Here is a 10337-nt window from a genome sequence, read left to right as displayed (position 1 = left end):
CGCGGGAGGTGCCGCCCGGTGAGGTCTGGGGTGCGGCCTTGCGGCAGCGGCCGCCTTGTTAGAGGAGCGGGTGAGGCGCTGGAGGTGGAGTGCCCACTCTGCTCTCTGAGGCCTGACACGCAAGCCCCAAACAGCGCCCCGCGAGTTGCCGAAGGAGCCCCAACCAGCGGCGGGCGACTCAGGAGACTGCAAGTGTGCCTGGCTCTGTGCCAAGATGAAAACAATCCATATTTCACAGAACTGAACCTTCTTAGGGACGCCAGATAATACGATTAGCCCACCGTATTATAGCATGAACTCTCGGAGGGACGAAGGTGCAGGATGTTTTTCAGAACGCTGGAGTGAGTGCTGTTGAAGGGGACAAACCGGATTTAAACCGCATCTCTGGTCCGTGTAGAGAAGTCCCCGGGATTCTGGGTGAAGGCTTCAACCACAGAAATGAGTCTCCGATGCAGACGGGCCCATCTCAGACGGAGAGGCGGTGCCACGGCCGAGGCGACACCAAAGTTCCCCACGGAGATCAGCTGCCCGGTTGAAGGCCCCCGGCCCTCGCCGACGCCGGCCCCCGGCGCGGTGCTCTGGAGCGCAGGCGTGCCCGCAACTCCTCCCGGTTCACCGCCGTATTAGGCATACAGTCTGCTGTTTCAAACGGCTGCTGCTGATTTCCTTGGGACACGTGCTGGTTTTACGTCAAACAGAATGTCACACACACTTCTCCACACAGTCCTAGTGGAAACGAGATGCGTGAAGAAGGTAAGGACAGCTTTTATAAAGGTTTGCCTACATTCAAAACCCCCTGTATAACGTTTTCAGACACCCCGGGAAATAATGTGCCTCTCTATCTGACTTCAAGCTTTCCTCTCCCATCGCGCAGACTCCCGTGCCTACGTGAGCCAAAGAGGGAAGGGAGAAATGTCTTTTGACTTTGAAGCACCAGTTACATGGATGAGGCCTCTGATAAATACTGAAATCATCATGAACAAAGCGACAATCCTTTATTCTCAAGGAGGGACCTCACCTCCTCAAGTCTCCTCTTCGCTGGTCCTTCGTTTCATCCCCTGACCTTAACCGCTCGAGCCTTCCTTGAGTCCCCTGACCTTTATCTTTCCAAAATGAAACCAAATCTGTTTGGTTTAACAAAGACTTCTGTCCACAGGTTTACTGAGGACAAATAACACATCACACTGTGAGCACTCGGAGGATATAAAACAGATATTTCAGCTATCAGAAAGACTGCCAAACGTGGGCACTTAATAAATTCCTAAAAAATCAATTCAGTTGAATGAAGAGTTGGTTAGCGCTCAGGAAAGAATTATCTGAAGGACTCGAGAGTGGGAGCTTGTCTCTCCTTTATCACTACGCCCTCTACCCTGCACATTAGCATCTACTTACACGCCTCAGCCCTACACTCACCCGCCTCGCCTTGCCCTGGGCCATCAGTAGCCGCCCGCCTCCCAGGCCCTGGCCCCTCTGCTGTGCCTGAGGTGGCACCTGGGTCTGTGCCCACGGGATCCGTTCTTCTCTCTCCATTGTGCCAGAACCACCCCGACCTGGCTTCCTATCTGGCCAGCTCATTCTCCATTCTCAAGTCCAGTTGCTTCAAACCACAGTCTTCAAGCTGACGCATCTGGGCTTCGGGAAAGCAACCAAACAAGAAGGACCCAGTTGGGTTTTTTTTATAGCTTCACCAAAAAGCCAATTTCAAAGCAGATCCAACTGGTAAATTTCCCTTGTGATCTATGATACACTGACGTATCTAGGACTGCTTAGGGAGAAAAAAAACACAGAATGTATAAACAATCAGTCACTAAATAAACTGCCACCCACCATCACGATGAGAATCAAGAGGAGCACACAGCAATTAGCCAACACAGCAGATGTCTTCTGATCCCGTAAACAAGACCTGGTCTCTTGATGCATCAAGAGTTAAACACAGCAAACCGATCTTGAAAGAAATTTAAAAGGTGTAGTGAATTAATTGATGCAAAAAAATTACTGTGTGGCATGTCTGAATCTATTCAGGCTTCTGTAACAAAAGATCCTAGGCTAGGTAGCCTATATAAACACTAGAAATTTATGGCTGATAGTTCTGGAGGCTGGGAGGACCAAGATGGGGAGCTGGAATGGTCACATTCCGGGTGGCCCTCCTCCTGGTGCACAGCCAGCACCTCCGGGTGATGCCCTCACACAGAGTGGGGGAGCCCCATGGGACCTCTTTTACAAGAACACTACTCTCCCGATGTAAACTGGCACAACCACTATGGAGAACAGTGAGGTGTGCGAGCACGCTCAGTCTCTCAGTCGTGTCCGACTCTGCGAACCATGGACTGTAGCCCACCTGTGACAGGCTCCTCTGTCCACGGGATTCTCTGGGCAAGAATCCTGAGTGGATTGCCATTGCCTTCTCCAAGAACAGTACAGATGTTCCTTTAAAAACTAAAAATAGAATTACCATGCAATCCTGCAAATCCACTCCTGGGCATATATCCAGAGAAAATGATGGTTTGAAAGGATGCACGCAGCCTGCTGTTCGCCGCAGCACTGTTTACAACAGCCAAGACATGGAAGCGACCTAGACGCCCGTCAGCAGAGGAATGGGTAAAGGAGGCGCGGTGCACTGAACGTGGGTGTTACTCAGGCGTAAAAAGATGCAAGAACACCATTTGCAGCAACGTGGATGGACCCAGACATTATGCTACTGAGTGAAGTCAGTCAGACAGAAAGACAAATGCCACATGATATCAGTTGTAGGTAGAATCTAAAAAATAATGCAAGTGAATGTATTTACAAGACAGAAACAGGCTCATAGACTCTGGAAACAAACGTATGGATACCAAAGGGAAAAGGTGGGGGATGAATAAATTAGGGTTTTTTGATAAACATATATCCACTAGAATATATAAAATAGATAATCAACCTACTGTATAGCCCAGGGAACTCTACTCAACATTCTGTAATAACCCATATGGGAAAAGAATCTGGAAAAAAAAAAAAAAAGAATCTGTGTAGCTGAATCACTTTGCTGTATACCTGAAACTAACACCACACTGTAAATCAACCATATTCTAAAATAAAATAGTTTTTTAAAAGAACACTAATCTCATTTATGAGAACTCCACCTTCATGACCTAATCACTTCCCAAAGTCCCCAACTGCTAATTACTATCACCTTTGGGGTTTAGGATATGAGTAATTGAATTTGGGGAAAACACAGATATTCAGACCAGAGAAGAATACCTATTACAGGCTGGGCTTCTTTAGGCACTGAAGATCCAACAGTAAACTTTAGGTCCTTGCCTATTGGAAATTTACATTTATTTGGAAATACTGAGAAAAGAAAGTAAAAGCAATAAAAGATGTATCTTCAGATACCAATAAATGCTCTGAAGAAAATATAATCAGACTGAGGGATCGTGGTGAAACAGTGGTGGGGCAAAGACTATTTTAGGTTTGATGGGTAGGGAAGGAGTCCTTATGCAAACTCTTCCAAAGATCTAGAAGAGACTCCTCAGACAGGAAAGAGTAACTCCAAGAATCCTGAGGAGTAGATAAGCCTGGCACGTTCAAAGAACCTAAGAAAGATCCTATGACCCCAACAGAGTACATAATAAGGACAAAAATAGAAAATTAGATTAGAGAAACAGGTCAAAGCCAACGTATATGGAACTTGTTGGACATGATAAAAGTTTTGATTGTATCATAGGTGTGATAAGAACATGGGACTTTCCAGGTGGCCCAGTGGTAAAGAATCCACCTATCAATGCAGGAGACGCAGGTTCGATCCCTGGGTTGGGAAGATCCCTGGAGGAGAAAATGGCAGCCCACTCCAGTAGTCTTGCCTAGAGAATCCCGTGGACAGAGGAGCCTGGCGGGCTGCAGTCCAGGGGGTCGCACAGAGTTGGGCACAACACGACTATGATAGGAACATAGTGGAGAATTTCAAATGACAAGTGACAAGATCGGACTTAGATTTTAAAAATACCATTGAGGCTGCTGGGTGGAGATTAGATTTGAGGCAGTTTCAGGCAGAAGCAAGATGATTCATAAGGATGCTTTTGTGTGAGTCCAAATGACGGACGATGGTGACGCAATAGAATAGTAATCTCAAAATTGAAGAGTAGTTAGATTTGAGGTATAACTTGAAAAACAGAGGACTTTTAAATGGATACAATCTAGGATATCAAGTCAACAAAGGATTAAAAGATGGCTCCTAATATTTGACCTCAACATCTGAGTAGATTTTTGGTACATGCTAAGTTTGAGAAATTTATTGGACACTGGAGATTTCAACAAGCCTGTGATTTTGCAGTTCAGAGGAGGGGATGAGGCTGGAGATGTAGGATGTACATGACATCTAAAGACATGAAACTAGATGGAATCATCTTAGGATATAGAGAAGGCAGAGCCCTGAGCTAGGAGCTCCAGTGTACCACAGATATGGTCAGAAAGAAGAGGTGGGTGCAGCAGGGAAGGCCGAGAAGCAGTTGAGGATACAGAATGAAGATCAGAAAATTGTCTACAAGTGAAGTGTGTTTCAAAAATAAGCAGTAAAAATTTGTGTCAAATCATGCTGAGAGTTCACTAAAGAGGAGAAGTGTAAGGTGGTCACTAGAGTCGGCAACAGGGCAGGGACTGGGGACCTGACCAGGAGCAGCGGGAGCAAAACTCAGTGGGGTGAGCTGGAAAGGGAGCCAGAGACCAGCAGCGGGGGCCGAGGACAGCCGGCTGTATTCGAGCTTCTTCATCCAGAGGAGCGGTGAAAACAGGCTGCAGGTGAAGGAAGACCTGAGACTTGGGGTCAAGCTTTTTTTCCTTGTGGCTTGTTTTAAGATCGGAATTATTAAGAGTATTTTTATACTATCCAGTAGAGAAAAGAAAATGAACTATATACCATAGGAGCTGAATGTTTCTGTCTCCCCAACATCATAAGCTGAAGCCCTAATCCCTAGTGTGATGGTATTTGGAGGTGGATCCTCTGGGTTGTGATTAATTATAAAGGCAGAACACTCATGAAGAGGATTAGGGCCCTTATAATAAGAGACACTACGAGTAAACTCCGGGAGCTGGTGATGGACAGGGAGGCCTGGCGCGCTGCAGTCCATGGGGTCGCAAAGAGTCGGACACGACTGAGCGGCTGAACTGAGTAAGAGACGCAGAGTATTGATGTCTCTCCACCATGTGAGATACAGCAAGAAGGCGTCTATCTGCAAACCGGGAGAAGGGCTCTCTCCAAGAAATGAATCTGCCACACCTGGGTTAGCCCTCACACTGTGAGAAGCAAATTCCTGTTGTTAAAGTCACCCAGTCTATCAGGGAACTCAACCCGGAGCTTGGTAACAACCCAGGGGGGTGGGACGGGAAGGGAGGTGGGAGGGATTTCAAGTGGGAGGGGCCAAGCGGCAACCTAAGGCTGATCCCTGTCGACGTTGGTAGAAACCAACATAACACTGTAAAGCAATTATCCTTCGATTAAAAATAAATGATTTTTTAAAAAGTCACCCAGTCTATGGTATTTTTCTTGTAACAACCTGAACTAAGACAATACGGGATGGAAAATGAAGAATTGCTGGAGTTTAATTAAAAGAGGATCAGCTCGTTTCTAAATGAATCGAGGAGTTAGCTTTGATAGGACAAATTTTTCTAATCTAAGTGCTTTTTTCTCCAAATAAATATACTAATTGCTTCCATTTTTTTCTCCTTTAATAAAAGCAACCCTGTGAGATACATATGAAAGATAAGGATTATTTATTTCCTCTTTACTAGGAAACTGAGACAACATAGTTAAGCCACGTGTCTGAAGTCAAGCAGCGACTCTCAGTATCAGAGCAGGACTCGGGCTCTGAACTCTGAGGCCCCACCCCCGGCTCTTCCTGCTTTTCCCACAGCACGTGCATCAGTGACGCAGTGAAAATGCCACTCTTGGGAGGATGAGTCAAAGCCACTGGCTTAGCATCTTGTGGAAATCACGTAAGGTCATCTTTTAACGAATTCGAGACGCGTGTTTTCTGCACCCTTCTGTTCCCCAACCAGCCTGGCCCAGAGACTCAGAGCTGACAGGTGGCTGTTCTGACTTATCAAGGGAGCCCCCCCTCCCCCTTCTCTTCTGCCAGTTCCTCCAGATGTATTTCTTCTCAAATGGCGGGCTTATCAAGGATATAGTGTGTTCTGCTAGCAAATAGGGAATGGACCAGAAACATACCAGACAGCAGCAGGAAGATGGTCTGCAGTCACACACTGGCTGGGATCAAAACTCAAATGCATAATTAACAGCACACAGTTGCTGTGGGTCGGGCACAGTCCCGTGATGGTCAGACCACCTATAGTACCGAAACCCAGGTGTTTGCGATCCTTCTCGCCTCAGTATAATTAGGAGGTTGGAAGCTTTCTCTTTTAAACAGATTACTTTCTTTTTCCTTTTTTTACATCCCTACCACCACCTAACTTGTCCTTTAAGAAAATATGCTCAGATTGTCTCAAGGATAAGACCAGAGTGAGAGGTAAAGAGGATATGAATCTGAAAGGTGCTCTTTGCTGTTTTGCCACATCTGCTGGAAATTCCGCAGCTGGCACTGAATCCCAGAGATCACGGGAATGACTGTCAAGTCACACGGGTCCCAGTCGTAGATGTGCTTGTGAAAATGTTCAGGGATTTGACCACAACTTTTCAGCATCAGGTGTGAAATGCTCTCATGAGAGGTGTGAGAGCTCCCAGACAGCAGCTCACTCAGCTCTTGACAGGTCTGGAATTTTCCGTCGTGGATGAGATTCTAACAGATGCTTTTGCTACTCTTGCTTTAAGTATCTTCAATGAGTGCACCCCTCCCCTTCCCACTGAAAGGCTATTTCACAGTCCAGGGGATCTGATCACCAGACTGTGTTTTTCCAGAAAGTTGCCTGAAGTCCATCTTTGGTTCATTTCTTAGCATAACTCAGGTTTACTCAGTTTGGCAGCTCACCTGTGAGCACTCTGTCCCTGGACGGCAACTAAGCCAGTAAATCGTCAACTGAGACTCACCGGGAGGCTTCCCGCCTGGGGTGGACGTCCCCCGGGTCCTCCTCCCCGTCGGGTGCACGCAGCTCGCCGAGCGGCGCTGGGCACTGGACAGCCGGTGTGGTTGCGGCTTCTACACTGTCTCTTCAATTAGCCTTCGGCACTCAGCCCCTGCACGGAACGGGCCCGCCCAGCAGGCTTGGCCAGGGACGCGGTCATCTGCACAGTTACCCGCCCCGACCCCCTCCTGGCCCCCGCCCGCAGGCTTCTGAGCCGTCTGCACCGTCAGCAGTGGCGGCGCGCCCCGCGTGAGGGTCCGGGGTCTGCTCCCTGCTTGCCGCCCCCACGCCGCCCCCCCGAGCTCAGACCCCCCAGGCCCTTCCTCCCGCTCATCCTCGGTCTAGTCCGGCACACGGCCCTGGTCTCACGGTCCACCCGTCTCTGAACCCGCTTCTCTTTCTCCTTCACCTTGCAGCTCTTACTTGGACTCCTGCTCTGAAATACGGATTAATCGCTTTTACCTTTCCTTTGAAAATGACAATCCTGGGGGATATACACACACACACATATATGTGTATGTGTGTGTGTGTGTGTGTGTATTTCCACTTTTCACATACCGGGAAACTGAGATAGGTGGTCAGGTGTCCTGTCTGAAGTCAAGCTCTATTATCAGCATCAGATCCAAGCCCAGCATCAGGATCGGGCCACAGGAGGAGCCCGCCTGGGCCCCCACAGCCCCACCTGGGCCTTCCGGCTCCCCCCGAGGCGGGTGGTTGGCGACGCAATCCAAGTAGACTCCGCTATGGATTCCCCCATTTTCCCAGGCCACACTTCACACCTAAACACACTTATTTTAATGCAGAAGGAATCCGCCTTCTAACTTTCCTTTTTATAGGACTGGGTAGTTTGGATGCTTTAAATGATTAAAAACAAAAGACCAGTTTCTTGCACGGTTATTTTTTTTTTTCCTTTTAGCATTAAGACTAAATGTGTTTCACTATCTAGAAACACTTCGGTACATTAGATGATGACTGAAAAGGGATTTCACAGAATTTACATTTTGAATCTGAGAAAATTCCATTAGGCTACGGATTTATAAAGACAACTTTCATTTTGATCTTGCTTGAACTAAACACCCGTCCTGCCACAGCCAAATAAAAAGCTTCTTTTGTCTTCCCCAACAGGTGCCACTCGCGTTGTTCTGCTTTAGAAACTACAGGACTAGAGTGGAAAAAAAACCAAAAACAAGCAGAAACTGGAAAGCAAACAGGAGCAGGAAGCTGTGACTAACACACCTGCATACCGCCTACCAAATCACTTTGAATTTCCACACAGTCTAAACGACGGCGGACTTCAGCTTCCACACGGCATGTCAAGAGCTTTTGCTTCACTACTCTGGTTTAATTTCTAAAAAAACACAGGGTTTCACAGTTATGGCCAACTGCTTATCCCAGGCAAATTAAATTAAGCCCCTGGCATGCAACTAAAAGTCTGTTTCGCCTAATTGAGCAGCTAATGGGTATGGATGAATTTGAGCTACAGATAAAAATATTGTTTTCAAAGAGCCTTTCTGATTAGCATGCTCTGAAACAGGCAAAGAAAAATATTTGCAGCCATTTTTATAAGCCTGTTCAAATCCATTCGTTAGGCTCAGGGAAGATCTTAAAGGGCCCAGTCCTGTCTTTACATGAAGTGAGCTGCTCAAGTGCTGAAAGAGGACTAAAACCCTCTACTAAACACATTCTGACATTCTGCTGTACCCACACCCAGCCAGTGGAAAATGTGCCTCTGTGGAAAATGTGGAAAATGTGGAAAAATGTGCTCTCCCCATTATCAGCTTGCGTCTCCACTCGAGGACTGTGTGTCTCCATTCTGGTGAATTCCGCTATTTCATCGCATAAATGGCCCTAGTGCCACCGTGCCACTGAAGGAACTGTCAGGGGCTTAGAGCAGCGAGGAAACGAACAGCTGGGGAGCAGTCTCGGAAATACTAACCTCCTGGAACTCGTTGCATTCGACTTCTAGCCTTCTGCTGTGTTTGCTTGGATGGTGCTGAATGTCAGGGCAGATGGCCATTTTGCCCTATGAATCTCCTTCTTCATTATTGTCTTTTAAAAATAAGCTTTCATCAACAGCAAAACCAATGTATGTATTATTTTCTACAGCTTATAATTAGAAAAGAAATGCAAAAAGACATCATGCTTATAGAACTCAGTTTAAAATAAGTCGGTTAAAGAAAACCTTAGAGACAAGCTATTTTACATGATGGCTGTCCCCGTGACAAAGATGCCTCGCCGTCAGCCAGTATTCCTGTACACACACATACAAGCCTCTGAGAGCCTCGGGTTTGTCTGTTTGTTCTTCAGTTCTCATTTTCTTTTGAGCTCTCCTGCCCATTTATAATGAAAGAACATGGGTATTGCGTTGGATACAGAAGGTGCACAGATTATGACCCAGAAGCTATCTTCCCTGAAAACTGAAGTCAGGCTGTCCTGGGGCTAATTCTCCAACAAATGCATGACTTGATGGGCCTCTTCCACTGGCTTCACCTGGCCCACAGGTGAATGGTCACATCACGGTTACACGGAGCAATTAATCGTACCGTTTCCAGTACATCCTGGACCTTAGGTGAGCTCCTGCTAGAAACATTCTGTATCCAAGTAACCTAGTTCCCAAACCTTGGTCCAGAACTGACTGTCAGGGATGCAGACGTCACCATCTTAATATCATCCGGCCCCTCTTTTGCTGAGGTAGGAGCATAGCATTTGGCAGACACTTTCAAATTTCAGAACTGTCATGAAATTCAGTTGAGTAATAGCCCCCAGCCCCACCTCAAATTCACACGTTGAAGTCCTAACCGCCGGTGCCTCAGAAGGTGACCGTAATTGGAGACTGGATGTTTACAGGAGAAATCAAGGTAAGGCGAGGACACAGGGTGGGCCCTACTCCAACGTGACGGGGGCCCTGGAGACAGGTCCAGAGAGATGGGGTGCAGCAAAGACACAGGAGAGGGCGGCCAGCTGCCAGTCAAAGAAGGAAGCCGGGACAGACCGTCCATTCACAGCCCCGGAGGAGCCGTCCCAGCGGCCTCCAGAGCCACGAGCAAGTACAGCTCTGTGGTTTACCACCTAGTCTGTAGCACTTCGTCGTGGAAGCCCTGGAAAACCAACAGGGATAATCGTTTAGTAGCCACGTCCCTTGCTCACGAGAACCAAGACTGACCTTGCTCACAAGAAACGAGACTGACCTGGAGAGGCGCCCACATCTACCAACAGAAATCCCCCACTCTGGGTACTGGATGGGATTTAAACATGAAATTCCAATTTTTTGTGCTGTCAGTCTGCCG

The sequence above is a fragment of the Bos javanicus genome, chromosome 7 (assembly GCF_032452875.1).
Source record: "Bos javanicus breed banteng chromosome 7, ARS-OSU_banteng_1.0, whole genome shotgun sequence".
In the NCBI taxonomy this organism is placed as follows: Eukaryota; Metazoa; Chordata; class Mammalia; order Artiodactyla; family Bovidae; genus Bos; species Bos javanicus.
This window is presented reverse-complemented; position numbering follows the sequence as displayed.